Source organism: Ranitomeya imitator, chromosome 2 (genome assembly GCF_032444005.1).
Source record: "Ranitomeya imitator isolate aRanImi1 chromosome 2, aRanImi1.pri, whole genome shotgun sequence".
In the NCBI taxonomy this organism is placed as follows: Eukaryota; Metazoa; Chordata; class Amphibia; order Anura; family Dendrobatidae; genus Ranitomeya; species Ranitomeya imitator.
In genome coordinates this window covers 466,601,638-466,615,925 of record NC_091283.1, presented here as the reverse complement: position 1 = coordinate 466,615,925, position 14,288 = coordinate 466,601,638, and the positions used below count along the sequence as shown (strand labels likewise).

General features: G+C 45.0%; 1 protein-coding gene across 1 annotated transcript in view; it reads right to left on the bottom strand.

Annotated features, from left to right (window-relative positions):
- LOC138664483 (chloride channel CLIC-like protein 1) overlaps window positions 1-14,288 on the bottom strand; it is a 391,083-nt gene that overhangs the window by 77,882 nt on the left and 298,913 nt on the right. The gene's annotated exons all lie outside the window — the stretch shown is intronic.

Genomic DNA, 14,288 nt, shown 5'->3' with positions numbered 1-14,288 from the left:
TGGAGTAGGACAACATGTATAAAAAGTATCATGTGATCAAAATACAACTTGCCTAATAATTCTACACACAGTGTATATGAAATCTTCTGCTGGAGTTCCATCTGAATCACGTACTTCAGAGTTTACACGAAAACCCCGCTGTAAGCGCTCATCTCTGAGCCTAGCCTTACTGCTATCTTTGGGAGAAAGAATGAACAAATCAACAGCAGGTGAAGAATTGTCCTTTTTTATGCTGTTCCTCATGTGATAAAAGTCATGAGACAACTTTACAGCAACACCAGTTTTATATGGATATTTTATGTTGGGCTGCCATCACACACTAAAAGCCTCTTTTTGCACAAATTGGTTTTAACGTCATCATATTTTAAGAGCTATAATTTTTCCAGATTTCTGCCGACAGGGTAATGTGAGGGCTTGGTTTTAGCAAGATGAGTTGCCGTTTTTATAGGTATCATTTTCGGGCACATTAAATTTTTTGATTGCTTTCTATTCTGATTTTTGGGAGGCCGAATGTACAAAAACCAGGAAAAATTCAGGAACTGCTTTTTTGGGTCTTTTTTCATGCTGTTCCACGTGTGATAAAATTAAAGGGAACCTGTCACCCCGTTTTTTGAGATTGAGCTATAAATACTGTTAAATAGGGCCTGTGCTGTGCGTTACTATAGTGTATGTAGTGTACCCTGATTCCCCATGTATGCTGAGAAATACATTACCAAAGTCGCCGTTTTCGCCTGTCAATCAGGCTGGTCTGGTCAGGTGGGCGTGTTCACAGCGCTCTTTTCTTCCCCAGCTTTCCGTTGGTGGCGTAGTGGTGTGCGCATGTCCAGAGTTCCGACTTCCCTGCGCCCACGTGAAGACACAGCGCGCGATCTGCGCTGTAATCCCTTGCATCGGTGGGGGCGGCCATCTTCCTGGGGCCGCGCGTGCACAGATGGAGTGCTCTGCTGCACGGGGCTTCAGGAAAATGGCCGCGGGCAGCCGCACGTGCGCATTAGAGATCGCGGCGGCCATTTTCCCAAAGCCGAGATGCAAACTCGGCTTTGGGAAAATGGCCGCCGCGATCTCTAATGCGCACGCGTGGCTGCCCGCGGCCATTTTCCTGAAGCCCCGTGCAGCAGAGCACTCCATCTGCGCACGCGCGGCCCCAGGAAGATGGCCGCCCCCACCGATGCAAGGGATTACAGCGCAGATCGCGCGCTGTGTCTTCACGTGGGCGCAGGGAAGTCGGAACTCTGGACATGCGCACACCACTACGCCACCAACGGAAAGCTGGGGAAGAAAAGAGCGCTGTGAACACGCCCACCTGACCAGACCAGCCTGATTGACAGGCGAAAACGGCGACTTTGGTAATGTATTTCTCAGCATACATGGGGAATCAGGGTACACTACATACACTATAATAACGCACAGCACAGGCCCTATTTAACAGTATTTATAGCTCAATCTCAAAAAACGGGGTGACAGGTTCCCTTTAATAAGGCAGCTTAATTCTTCATGTCAGAACGATTACAGTGATACCACATTTATATAAAAAAAAATTGTTTTGGCCCTTTTACACAAAAACTTTTAAAAAAATAATTATTTTTGCATCAATTTATTCTGAGAGCTATAACTTTTCTATTTTTATGCCGATGGAGCTGTATGGCAGCTTGTTTTTTGAAGGTCAAGATGACATTTTCAGAGATACCATGTTTATTTACATTTGTGTTTTTGATTCCGTTTTATTACACTGTTTGTTCGGTGGTATGATCAAAAAGCATCGCTTTTTTGTTTACGATCTTCACTGAAAGAGTTAACTAGTGGGATAGTTTTATAGGTCGGGTCGTTCCGGACGCAGCGATACCAAATAGGTTTACTTTTTTTCATAAAAATTAGTGATGAGCGAGTGTGTTCGTTACTCGACATTTCCGAGCATGCGCGGGTGTTCTCAGAGTATCTGGGGGCGTGCTCGTCTTTTAGGTTTGTGTTCCCGCAGCTGTATGATTTGTGGCTAGCAGCCGCAAATCATGCAGCTGCGGGAGCACAAACCTAAAACACGAGCACGCCCCCAGATACTCTGAGAACACCAGAGAAATTTTGAGTAACGAGCACACTCGCTCATCACTAATAAAAATATGTATTTATGGGTTCAAAATATATATTTTTTATTATTAATATTTTGTGGATTTTTGTTTTTTTAAACTATTTTTGCATTTTTTTTTACTTTTTCCCACTTTACCCTTTTTGCAGTCTGATCGCTATGCTTTATAAACTGTCAGTGCTGCAGAGACAAACTTGTTAGAAAATGCACTGCACATGGTCAAACAAGCTTGCTAGGAACCGGGTAATGACATCTAGGCATTGCCAAGGTGCCCATCGGAGGCAGAGGGAGGCCCCTCCCTCTCCTTGCCTTCTAAATGCTGCGATTGATATTGATTGTATCAATTAGAGGGTTAAACTGGCACCGCACCTGGCAGTGAGAGCCGAGTGTCAGCTGTCAGAATTGCTGAACATCTGGAGGTGATCGCCAGGACCTATTCCATATGTTCAAGGTCGGGATCTACTATAAGTAGCTAGATATGCTGCCCACGTTCCCCCTATGAAGACGTGTGTATTGTTGAATGTGTTATGGTGTTGGTGTGAGTAATCATCTGTGTTGTTACTGATGAAGCTGTATTCTGCCCAGCAACAGGTCTGGAATCCATGAGGCCAGAGGGTTTAAACGAGCAACTCTGCTTCGCCAGCTATATTTAACATTTGCTCATTGTAGACACACCTTGCTTTATCTAGGTGTATTGGCCTTGTGAGGATATGCCCTTAATACTATATGCATATGATCCTTTATGGTCAGGATCTCTTTGGATATTTTTTCATTTATTTATTTAGTAACTTTCCTATAAATATTTGGCATGGACCTTCCGGCCATTACAATGTCTTGAACCACCGTATATGGCCTATATTGGTGGCACATTAGCACTTGTCCTGTTAAATGAGCATTAAGAACAATAGTGGGACATGTAGCAGAAACATTTAAACTGAGCCCTATATTTACCATTATGGAGCGCATTGCCCCCTGATGTAACAGGCCAAACTAAACCACGTCCAGATTAACCCAGGGTAAACAGTCCTAGGCCAAACTATACCCCTCCAGGCTACAACATATCCTTCTATTTTCTTATTTATGAGCCCTTGTAAATTAGATAGATTTTAGATGCCATTTTTTTTACCCCTCCAGGCTATGATATACCAGTCTTTTTTTTTATGAGCCCTTGTAAATTAGAGATTTTAGATGCCATTTTGTAATAACCTAAAATTGACTTACAAGTAGTGGGAAGGTATTTGTGCTGTTAAGGTACCTTCACACATAACGATATCGTTAACGATATCGTTGCTTTTTGTGACGTAGCAACGATATCGTTAATGAAATCGTTATGTGTGACAGCGACCAACGATCAGGCCCCTGCTGGGAGATCGTTGGTCGCTGAATAAAGTCCAGAACTTTATTTCGTCGCTGAACTCCTCCTGACATCGCTGGATCGGCGTGTGTGACACCGATCCAGCGATGTCTTCACTGGTAACCAGGGTAAACATCGGGTAACTAAGCGCAGGGCCGCGCTTAGTAACCCGATGTTTACCCTGGTTACCATCCTAAAAGTAAAAAAAAAAAAACACTACATACTTACCTACCGCTGTCTGTCCTCCAGCGCTGTGCTCTGCTCTCCTCCTGTACTGGCTGTGAGCGTCGGTCAGCCGGAAAGCAGAGCGGTGACGTCACCGCTCTGCTTTCCGGCCGCTGTGCTCACAGCCAGTACAGGAGGAGTGCAGAGCACAGCGCTGGAGGACAGACAGCTGTAGGTAAGTATGTAGCGTTTGTTTTTTTTTACTTTTAGGATGGTAACCAGGGTAAACATCGGGTTACTAAGCGCGGCCTTGCGCTTAGTTACCCGATGTTTACCCTGGTTACCGGCATCGTTGGTCGCTGGAGAGCGGTCTGTGTGACAGCTCTCCAGCGACCAAACAGCGACGCTGCAGCGATCCGGATCGTTGTCGGTATCGCTGCAGCGTCGCTTAATGTGAAGGGGCCTTTAATCACGTGACTAAGATTGATCTACAATACAATGTGGACTGGGGGAGTCTAGCATCTGAGATGTGTCATTTTGTAGTAATGACTCAGATGTTAAGAGCTCCACAAAGATAAAGGATGACTTGGAACCAACCTGAGCCCCCATTAAGATGTTGAAAAATTAAGTAATTCTTGTGTAAATCACTCGATGCTGATATCAATGGGGTATAATCTGGCATGAGGGGGTCTCAAATGGTCTAGGCCAATTTATACCCCCAGAGTATAACTTGGCCTACGCCATAATATACCTGGGGTATGATCAAGTCTAAGCCACTTTAACCCCAGTAAGGCTATGTTCACACTTTGCGTTGTCCTTCTGCGGGTTCTCCCGCAGCGGATTTGATAAATCTGCAGGGCAAAACAACTGCGGTTCTCCCTGCAGATTTATCGCGGTTTGTTCCGCGGTTTCCGCTGCGGGTTTCCGCCTATACTATTGATGCTGCATATGCAGCAATATGCAGCATCAATAGTAGTGTTAAAAATAATAAAAATTGGTTATACTCACCCTCTGACGTCCCGATCCCTCGGCGCTGCACCCGGCGGTCCGGTTCCAGAGATGCTGTGCGAGAAGGACCCTTCGTGACGTCACGGTCATGTGACCGCGACGTCACCAAAGGTCCTGGTCTCATAGCAACTCTGACCAGACGGCCGCGTGCAGCGCTGAGACTTCAGAGGGTGAGTATAACATGATTTTTTATTTTTCTTCTTTTTTTTAACCCCAAATATGGTTCCCGGGGCCTGGAGGAGAGTCTCCTCTCCTCCACCCCGGGTAGGAACTGCACATTAGCCGCTTACTTCCCGCAACGTGGGCACAGCCCCATGCGGGAAGTAAGCGGTTCAATGTATTCCTATGGGTGCAGAATCGCAGCGATTCTGCACAAAGAAGTGACATGCTGCGGGTTTTAAACCGCTGCGTTCCCGCGCGGTTTTTCCCGCAGCATGTGCACAGCGGTTTGCGGTTTCCATAGGGTTTACATGTTACTGTAAACGCTATGGAAACTGCAGCGGACCCGCAGCGGCAAAATCGCTGCAGTTCCGCGGTAAAAACCGCAACGTGTGAATATAGCCTTATAGTCTGGACTCTGAGCTTACTATGGCCTGTTACACCGGAACAGATGTCACTTCCAACGAATCGGGGAGTGCTTTGAGCTGTGGAGTGCATAAGTGTTCTACCTAGCAAGAAACGTCACTTCCGGTGACACGTGAGGGGCGTGGATTGATAGTGGAACGCAGTGTGCATTCCAACTGTGGCCACAGATGACGTCCTGCGAAAGCCCGGTAGAACCAGCTTTTAAAGGGACTTGGGTATGGTGGAACGCTTGCAGCGCTCCATCACACACATGCTCCCCTGACGGCAAGAGTCTTATTAAAACACGGCTCTCCATCCTGGAATTCAATTATATCCCATGGTGAACCCCTTATCTTGCATTTAAGAGGGTAAATGTATCAAGATGCGGCTTGAAAACATCTACTATAGAGGAGTCTATCCATTATTATGGTTACAGATACTTGATCTGCATATTTTTACTGACCTTGCATGGATCCTATTATGGCTCGGTGTTGATACTGAATATCTTGAGCCTTTACACGTTTTAGTTTATGTGGATGGCTAGAGGCCAAGCATATTTGTCTAGATTAATTTATATTCATCATATTGCTGGACTCATTAGTTATTTAATTAGAAAAATAGCGCGTGTTATCTGGTCCAGTTATTTAAGCATCTATTTGACTGTAGCTATGGACAATTTTTGGACATAGTCCAGATATATTTTTGTTTGATTGAATTTGAATACTGATGTATGTTGTGGATATTGTCCAGATATCTATATACCAGATGGATTATACCAGAGTACTTAGACTAACATCTATGACTTAGATGCATTATAGAACTTTATCTGGAAACAAGCTGATGCTTTAAAACATTGAAGCTTGGTGTCTATACAGATATATAAACAGTGAGGAAAATAAGTATTTGATACACTGCTGATTTTGCAAGTGTTCCCATCTACAAAGAATTGTGAGGTCTGTAACTTTTATTGTAGGTACATTTCAACTGGTAGAGACAGAATCTAAAAAAACGAAATCCAGAAAATCACATTGTATAATTTTTACATACCGTATGTACTCGAGTATGAGCCGAGATTTTCAGCCCACTTTTTTGGGCTGAAAGTCCCCCTCTCAGCTTATACTTGAGTCATACCCAGGGGTCGGCAGAGGAGGGGAAGCGGGGGCTGTCTAATTATACTCAACTACTCCTGGCACGGTCCCTGCAGGTCCCCGGCTCCCTTGCGCCCCAGCTACTTCCTGTACTGAGTGGTCACATGGTACCCATAGAGGTGGAGCCGCATATTCATTACTGTAATGAGCGGTAACGGTGACCACTCAGTACAGGATGAAGCTGCGGCATCGGGGAAGCAGAGACTGCACAACGCCAGGAGCAGGTGAGTATAACGGGGAGCGGAGCGCTGCGCAATATTCACCTGCTCCCCGTTCCGGCGCCGCTCCGTCTTCAGCGTCTTCTGCAGTGACACTCAGGTCAGAGAGCGCGGTGACGTGGTTAGTGCGTGCCCTCTGCCTGAACGTCAGTACAGAAGACGCTGAAGATGGAGCAGAGCAGGTGAATATTGAAAGTGCCGAGGGCCTGAGCGACGGAGAGGTGATTTTTTTTTTATCGCAGCAACAGCAAATGGGGCAAGTGTCTGTATGGAGCATCTATGGGGCCATAACGTTTGTGCAGCACTATATGGGGCAAGTATCTGTATGGGGCCATAATTAACATTTGTGGAGCACTATATGGGGCAAGTGTCTGTATGGGGCCATAACGTTTGTGCAGCACTATATGGGGCAAGTGTCTGTATGGGGCCATAATTAACGTTTGTGGAGCATTACGGTATATGGGGCAAGTGTCTGTATGGAGCATCTTATGTGGCCATAATCAAGGTTTGTGCAGCACTATATGGGGCAAATATCTTTATGGAGCATCTTATGGGGCCATAATCAGCATTTGTGCAGCACTATATGGGGCAAATATCTCTATGGAGCATCTTATGGGGCCATTATTATACAGGATTATATGGGGCATATTTTAATATGGAGGATCTTATGGGGCCATCATAAACTTTATGGAGCATTATATGGGGCTCATGATTCAATATGGATATTCAAAAACACTTAACCTACTGATGTCTCAATTAATTTTACTTTTATTGGTATCTATTTTTACTTTTGACATTTACCGGTAGCTGCTGCATTTCCCACCCTAGGCTTATACTCGATTTATTAAGATTTCCCAGTTTCTTGTGGCAAAATTAGGGGGGGTCGGCTTATACTTGAGTATATACGGTAATTAATTTGCAATTCATTGCATGAAATAAGTATTTGATAAAATAAAAAAACAGAGCTTAATATTTCATACAGAAGCCTTTGTTTGCAATTCCAGAGGTCAGACGTTTTTTGTATTTCTTGATCAAGTTTGCACACACTGCAGCAGGGATTTTTGGCCAACTCCGCCATACAGATCTTCTCCAGAACTTTCAGGTTTCGGATCCGTCACTGGGCAACATTAAGTTTCAGCTTCCTCCAAAGATTTTCAGTTGGGCTCTGGTCTGGAGACTGGCTATGCCACTCTAGGTCCCTGTGGTCGGCGCTCATAGAAAGTGAGCAATTCTGCTATATAGAGGTGATCTGAACATCGCCTCTATGTAGCAGAACTGATTGAGTATTTAAAAAATAAAACAAAAAAGTTTAAATCACCCTTCTTTCTCCCCATTCAAAATAAAACAATAAAAATAAAATCAAACATACACATATTTGGTATCGCCACATTCAGAATTGCCTGATCAATAAAAAAAGGATTAACCTGATCGCTAAACAACGTAGTGAGAAAAAAAGTCAAAACGCCAAAATTACTTTTTGTTCGGGTCGCCGTGACTTTGCATTAAAATGCAATAATGGGCGATCACAAGATCGCATCTGCACCAAAATGGTATCACTAAAAATGTCAGCTCGGCATGCAAAAAATAAGCCCTCACCCGACCAGAGATCACCAAAAATTAAGGCGCTACGGATATCAGAAAGTTGCGCAATATATATTTTTTTAAACAATGTTTGGATTTTTTTTCGCCACTTAGGGTTTGTGCACACGTTGCAGATTTGGCTGCGGATCCGCAGCGGATTTGACACTGTGGATTCGCAGCAGTTTTCCATCCGCTGCACAGTACCATGTAAACCTATGGAAAACCAAATCCGCAGTGCACATGCTGCAGAAAATAACACGTGGAAACGCTGCAGTTTAATTTCCGCAGCATGTCAATTCTTTGCGTGGATTCTGCAGCGTTTTACACCTGTTCCATAATTGGAATCTGCAGGTATGAAAACGCATGTGAAAACCGCACAAAAACCATGGTAAATCCGAGGTAAATCCACAGGTAATCAGCGGGTAAAAATCAGGGCGTTTTATCTGCGGATTTTTCAGAATCTGCACGGAAAAATCCGCAAATGAATCCACAACGTGTGCAGTGCACATACCCTTAAATAAAAAAGAACCTTGACATGTTTGGGGTCTATGAACTCACAATGACCTGAAGAATCATAATGGCAGGTCAGTTTTAGCATTTAGCAAGTTGATTTCCCCCTTAACTCTTCCTCTCCCTGAGTGGAGTAATCCTTGTAATAAACCCGTTAACTCTTGCTCTGCCTCTTGCTCATCACTGCATCCTAGTGTCTGCTATCTCACAGTAGATCAGATCACTCAGCTGTACACGGAGGTAGACACAGGTACATGGTCTCTTTAAATCTTCTGCTGGTTTATTATACATGTGGCATATAAACAAGAAATTAAATGAAAATAACCATGGCCACTGGGGCAAAACAGGAAAGCAGAATATAATGGTATACAATCACTGCATCTACAGGGATCCGCCTCCTCACGAAATAACAGCCAGGGTGAGTACAAAACCAAGTCTCTGGAGTTGCCAGATTTAGACTCACTGAATGCTGACGGTCTCAGGAGGCCAACTATTTAAACCCCAAACCACATCCTTGGATGGAGATAAGGTGAACAACCTCCCACCTGCTCTATGGTTGTCCACAAAAACCCAGCCCTTAAAATGGCCGATTAACCCCTCTCCACATATAGTCTGCTAGAGCAAACTTCTGGTTTTCAAATCACTGTAGCTAATAGTCTCAGTGAAACGTATCTCCCTTCCAGCACTTTGCCAGTGACTGTCACACTATATATTTTAATCTAGCACTTCAGCACTTTATTTGGGTGATGGTGGTGGACCTTTTAGGGAAGTCTCAATAGGGTCATGTAGGGAAAGCCAGGAAGGGTGAATACACTCCCTTATTCCCTTAGTCTTTTTTCTGTACTAGCCTAGCTGTATTGGGCATACTTACCTGGTGGTTATACTTTAGAGATCCTCTACTTCCCTGTGAATACAATTTTTTTCTTGGTATATTTTAATCATAACCAATAAAAGGTATTTTTTTTAACGGTTTCTTCTTTTTTTGGCCTTTCATATACAATATAACCTTTTTATATAATTTTTGTTGTTTGACTTATGTTATCAGCAACAGGTAGCTAACAACAGGGATAGTTTAGTTTAACAGTTGGGACTAGCTCAGAGTGGTAGGAGATAAAATGAAGGGACAAGAGGGAGTTCTTGTCAGAATGTTAGAAACTGGACTGTAGTACTGAGCTGGGTTGTGGTGAAGTGAAAAAGCACAGTAAAGAGAAATAAAAAGTGAGTTAAGAGGAAGGAATTGAAATATGTGTGGAAAATGATCTGTATTGTAAGGGAAATATTCATCAAGATGTATACCCACTATCTACTGGATATATTCTTTATCAAGTTACTGTTCAGTAAAATGTTTGTTTTTGACTAGTGGTCTCACTCATTGAACTGTCCAACACCTGGTCCTGGCAAACCAATGTCACCAGTTATATGCAGCCTGCAAGGGTGTAGTGCCCCTACAGCACAAGTCCACACACCCAACCAGGACTCCCACATTCATGTAACATGTTGAGGTGTAAGGCCATGTTCACACAATGCGTTTTTTACTGCGGAACCGCCGCGATTTTGCCGCTGCGGGTCCGCAGCTGTTTTCCATGCAGGGTACAGTACAATGTTACCCTATGGAAAACAGGAACCACTGTGCCCACATTGCGGAAATTCACTAAAAAAGCCGCGCTGAATTGCTGCGGTAAAAAAGAAGGACCATGTCACTTCTTTGTGCGGAACTGCAGCGGTTCTGCACTCACTGACCTCCATTGTGAGGGTCAAACCCGCAGTAAAACCCGCAGACGAAAAAAATATCTGCGGGTTTTCTGCGGTTTGTGGTGCAGAACCGCTGCAGCAGGAAGTGCGTGGGCGGACTGTGGCTGTCCCCCCGTGACCCAATCCCACCCCCCATGCTCCGATGCCACCCCCCGTGCTCCAAGGCCCCCCCTTATACTTACCGGGCCTCCCGGTGTCCGTCTGTCCGTCTTCTCCCTGGGCGCCGCCATCTTCCAAAATGGCGGGCGCATGCGCAGTGTGCCCGCCGAATCTGCCGGCCGGCAGATTTGTTCCAGGCATATTTTGATCACTGTGATAACCTCACAGTGATCAAAATAAAAAAAAGTAAATGACCCCCCCCTTTATCACCCCCATAGGTAGTAACAATAATAAAATGAAGAATTTATTCCCCCCCCCCCACTACAGTTAGAACTAGGGTTAGGGTTAGGGGTAGGGTTAAGGGTAGGGTATTTTCAGCCATTTTAACCCTAAAAAACTTCCTAGAAAACACACAGACTCTGCAGAGAAAACTGCATAAAAAACCACACTAAAAACTGCATCAAAAAACGTATCAAAAAACGCACCAAAAACGCACCAAAAATGCACCTGCGTTTTCTGCCAAGAGCTGCGGTTTTTAGTGCAGAAAAAACAGCAGGGAAATCAGGAACGTGTGAACATAGCCTAAGAGAGGAATATCTCGCCCACTGCGGTCAATCAACCTGGTCTCAGTCTCAGGCATTTAACCCTTCAAAACCTCCTTCTACATAGCATGTCTGGAATGCTTCTAATATTTCAGAAATGAAGAACACAATGTACTTCTTGGAATATCGTAAAAGCTGCTGTCGAAGTCTAAAAGTGCAAGTAGAGGAACTTTCAAGGCTGTGGAGCTGCATAAAGAGAAGATTGCCAAGAGGGGTCGTATGGTCAGCAGTAATAGTTTAGTAAACCTAAATGCCTTATGAAAGAGTGGGATTCAGCATCTTCATCTTGTATTTAGAGGCGAGAAAGTCTCTAAAGAAAGTCTGGAGGATCCGACATGTCCATGTGTTACATGATGGTTTCAACTAGAGTTGAGCGACCTTGACCTTTTTAGAGTCGAGCCGGGTTTCGCGAAACCCGACTATCTCAAAAGTCGGGTCGAGTGAAATCGGCCGATTATGACGTAAAGTCGGGATCGACCGAAACACGAAACCCAATGCAAGTCAATGGGGCAGCATAGTCGGCAGTGAGTGGGGGCCAGGAAAACACCTAGAGTGCCCATTTTAATGTCAAAACCATCCATTCTTCTTAATGAAGCTTGTCAAGCGTAATTTACCTTATAATAATTGGAAGGCATTTGAAATTGGGGTTCATTTGGCTAAAGTTGTGGTGGGTAGGGCTGGTTCAAGTAATTAGTGGGCCCAGGAAATCTGGACCACGTCACGGCAGTGGAGCAGGGAGAGGTAAGTATTTCAACTTTGCAAGTGCTGTGAACCTGAGGAAGCAGGGGGGGCCCACTCGTTGGCATTGGCACTGGCACAGGGCCCCTCAAAGTACAGCGGTGTTTGCACGGCGGGGGCGCCTCCCACCGGCAGCAACACTTTTGCGTACTATGAGAGGCCCTGTGCCAGTGACGTCGCCAACTAGTATTCCTCCCCCCACCTGATGAAGGAACCTGCACTTTCATCTGCACCTTCCTGTTTGTCCCCGTGTAAGGTGGTATGGTATGCGGGAAGGGGGACCTGACTTTCAGCAGGGTCACAATCTTGCAGTGTAGCGTGCACGGGAAATGTTGCGTTATGGGTCAATGTACCAGCAGACTTAACTATCACTGGCTGGGCAATGGGCAGGATGAGGAGGAAACACAGATATAGGCCCAAAGAATAAAGTGGGCTAAATGCAGTTCAAAATTGGTAACACAGGACTAATCAGGGGGCATTGCAGTGGAGGACAACTGGAATGAGAGGCTGACACAGAGAGTAGGCCCAAATCAGTAAGTAGTCGAAATGCAGTTCAAAATTGGCAACAGTAGTAAACAGGCGGCACAGCTTTGTTCAGTGGAGGAGAACAGCAAGGAGTGGCAGACACCGATAGTAGGCCCCAACCCAACTAGTAGGCCAAATGCAGTCTAACATTAACAACTACTTAACGAGCGCCTGAAAACGGAATTTCAGGACAGGAAACCAGGAGAACAGCAAGGAGCGGCAGACACCGATAGTAGGCCCCAAACCAACTAGTACGCCAAATGCAGTTGTTCCGTTTAACCACAATTTAATGAGAGCCTGAAGATAGAAGTTCAGGAAAGGCAACCTGGAGAACACCTTGGAGTGGAACACACCATCTCTCTACACCCCATACCCAATTTGTAGGCCTAATGCAGCGTAGTTTCCAACAACTACTAAACGAGAGCATGATGATCGAAGCATTGGCGAGGAAACCTGGGGAACACCTTGGAGTGGAACACACCATCTCTCTACAGTGGAACACACCATCTCTCTACACCCCATACCCAATTTGTAGGCCTAATGCAGCGTAGTTTCCAACAACTACTAAACGAGAGCCGGAAGATCGAAGCTCAGGAAAGGCAACCTGGAGAACACCTTGGAGTGGAACACACCATCTCTCTACACCCCATACCCAATTTGTAGGCCTAATGCAGCGTAGTTTCCAACAACTACTAAACGAGAGCCGGAAGATCGAAGCTCAGGAAAGGCAACCTGGGGAACACCTTGGAGTGTAACAAACCCTCTCTCTACACCACGGAAGGGCTGATTCTTAGGAAGGAAGGCTGTCGGAAAGAAGCAGGGCGCGTCCGAGGGTGATTATATTCTTATTAGGTATATACTCACCCTCGGACGCGCCCTGCTTCTTTATTTGTAATGAATGTTTATTTGCAATGTGGTTTTGACTTACTCTATTTTTTTGGTAAATAATGATTTTATTATTTTCATTGTTTTGCATCTTCTTGGCAATAATATAAAGAAGACGCGACAGGACAACACTCGGTGGATGCCATATCTGTGTTTAAAATTGAAAAAACCTTTCAGTTAACTACTTGCAGGAGAAAGTTATTGTAGCTGGTGGCCATTTTTAGTACTGTACCAGATTTTTGTTGTATGTGTTTGTTTTTAATGTTAAAATGTCTGCATTTGATATCTCTCCAGTATTTTCTTTTTTATAAGCAAAATACTTATTTTTATATTTTCTGATGTTGGTTCCAGGGGTACACGGGCAGCAGTGGTGTGGTCAGTGGAGGACTAGTGGAAGGAGTGACCGCAGACAGGCATCGAAGGCCTAAAATAATAACACATGGCTGTAGGCAATTTTAAATTGGTTCCAGGGGTACACGGGCAGCAGTGGTGTGGTCAGTGGAGGCCTAGTGGAAGGAGTGACCACAGACAGGCATCGAAGGCCTAAAATAATAACACATGGCTGTAGGCAATTTTAAATTGGTTCCAGGGGTACACGGGCAGCAGTGGTGTGGTCAGTGGAGGCCTAGTGGAAGGAGTGACCGCAGACAGGCATCGAAGGCCTAAAATAATAACACATGGCTGTAGGCAATTTTAAATTGGTTCCAGGGGTACACGGGCAGCAGTGGTGTGGTCAGTGGAGGCCTAGTGGAAGGAGTGACCGCAGACAGGCATCGAAGGCCTAAAATAATAACACATGGCTGTAGGCAATTTTAAATTGGTTCCAGGGGTACACGGGCAGCAGTGGTGTGGTTAGTGGAGGCCTAGTGGAAGGAGTGACCACAGACAGGCATCGAAGGCCTAAAATAATAACACATGGCTGTAGGCAATTTTAAATTGGTTCCAGGGGTACACGGGCAGCAGTGGTGTGGTCAGTGGAGGCCTAGTGGAAGGAGTGACCGCAGACAGGCATCGAAGGCCTAAAATAATAACACATGGCTGTAGGCAATTTTAAATTGG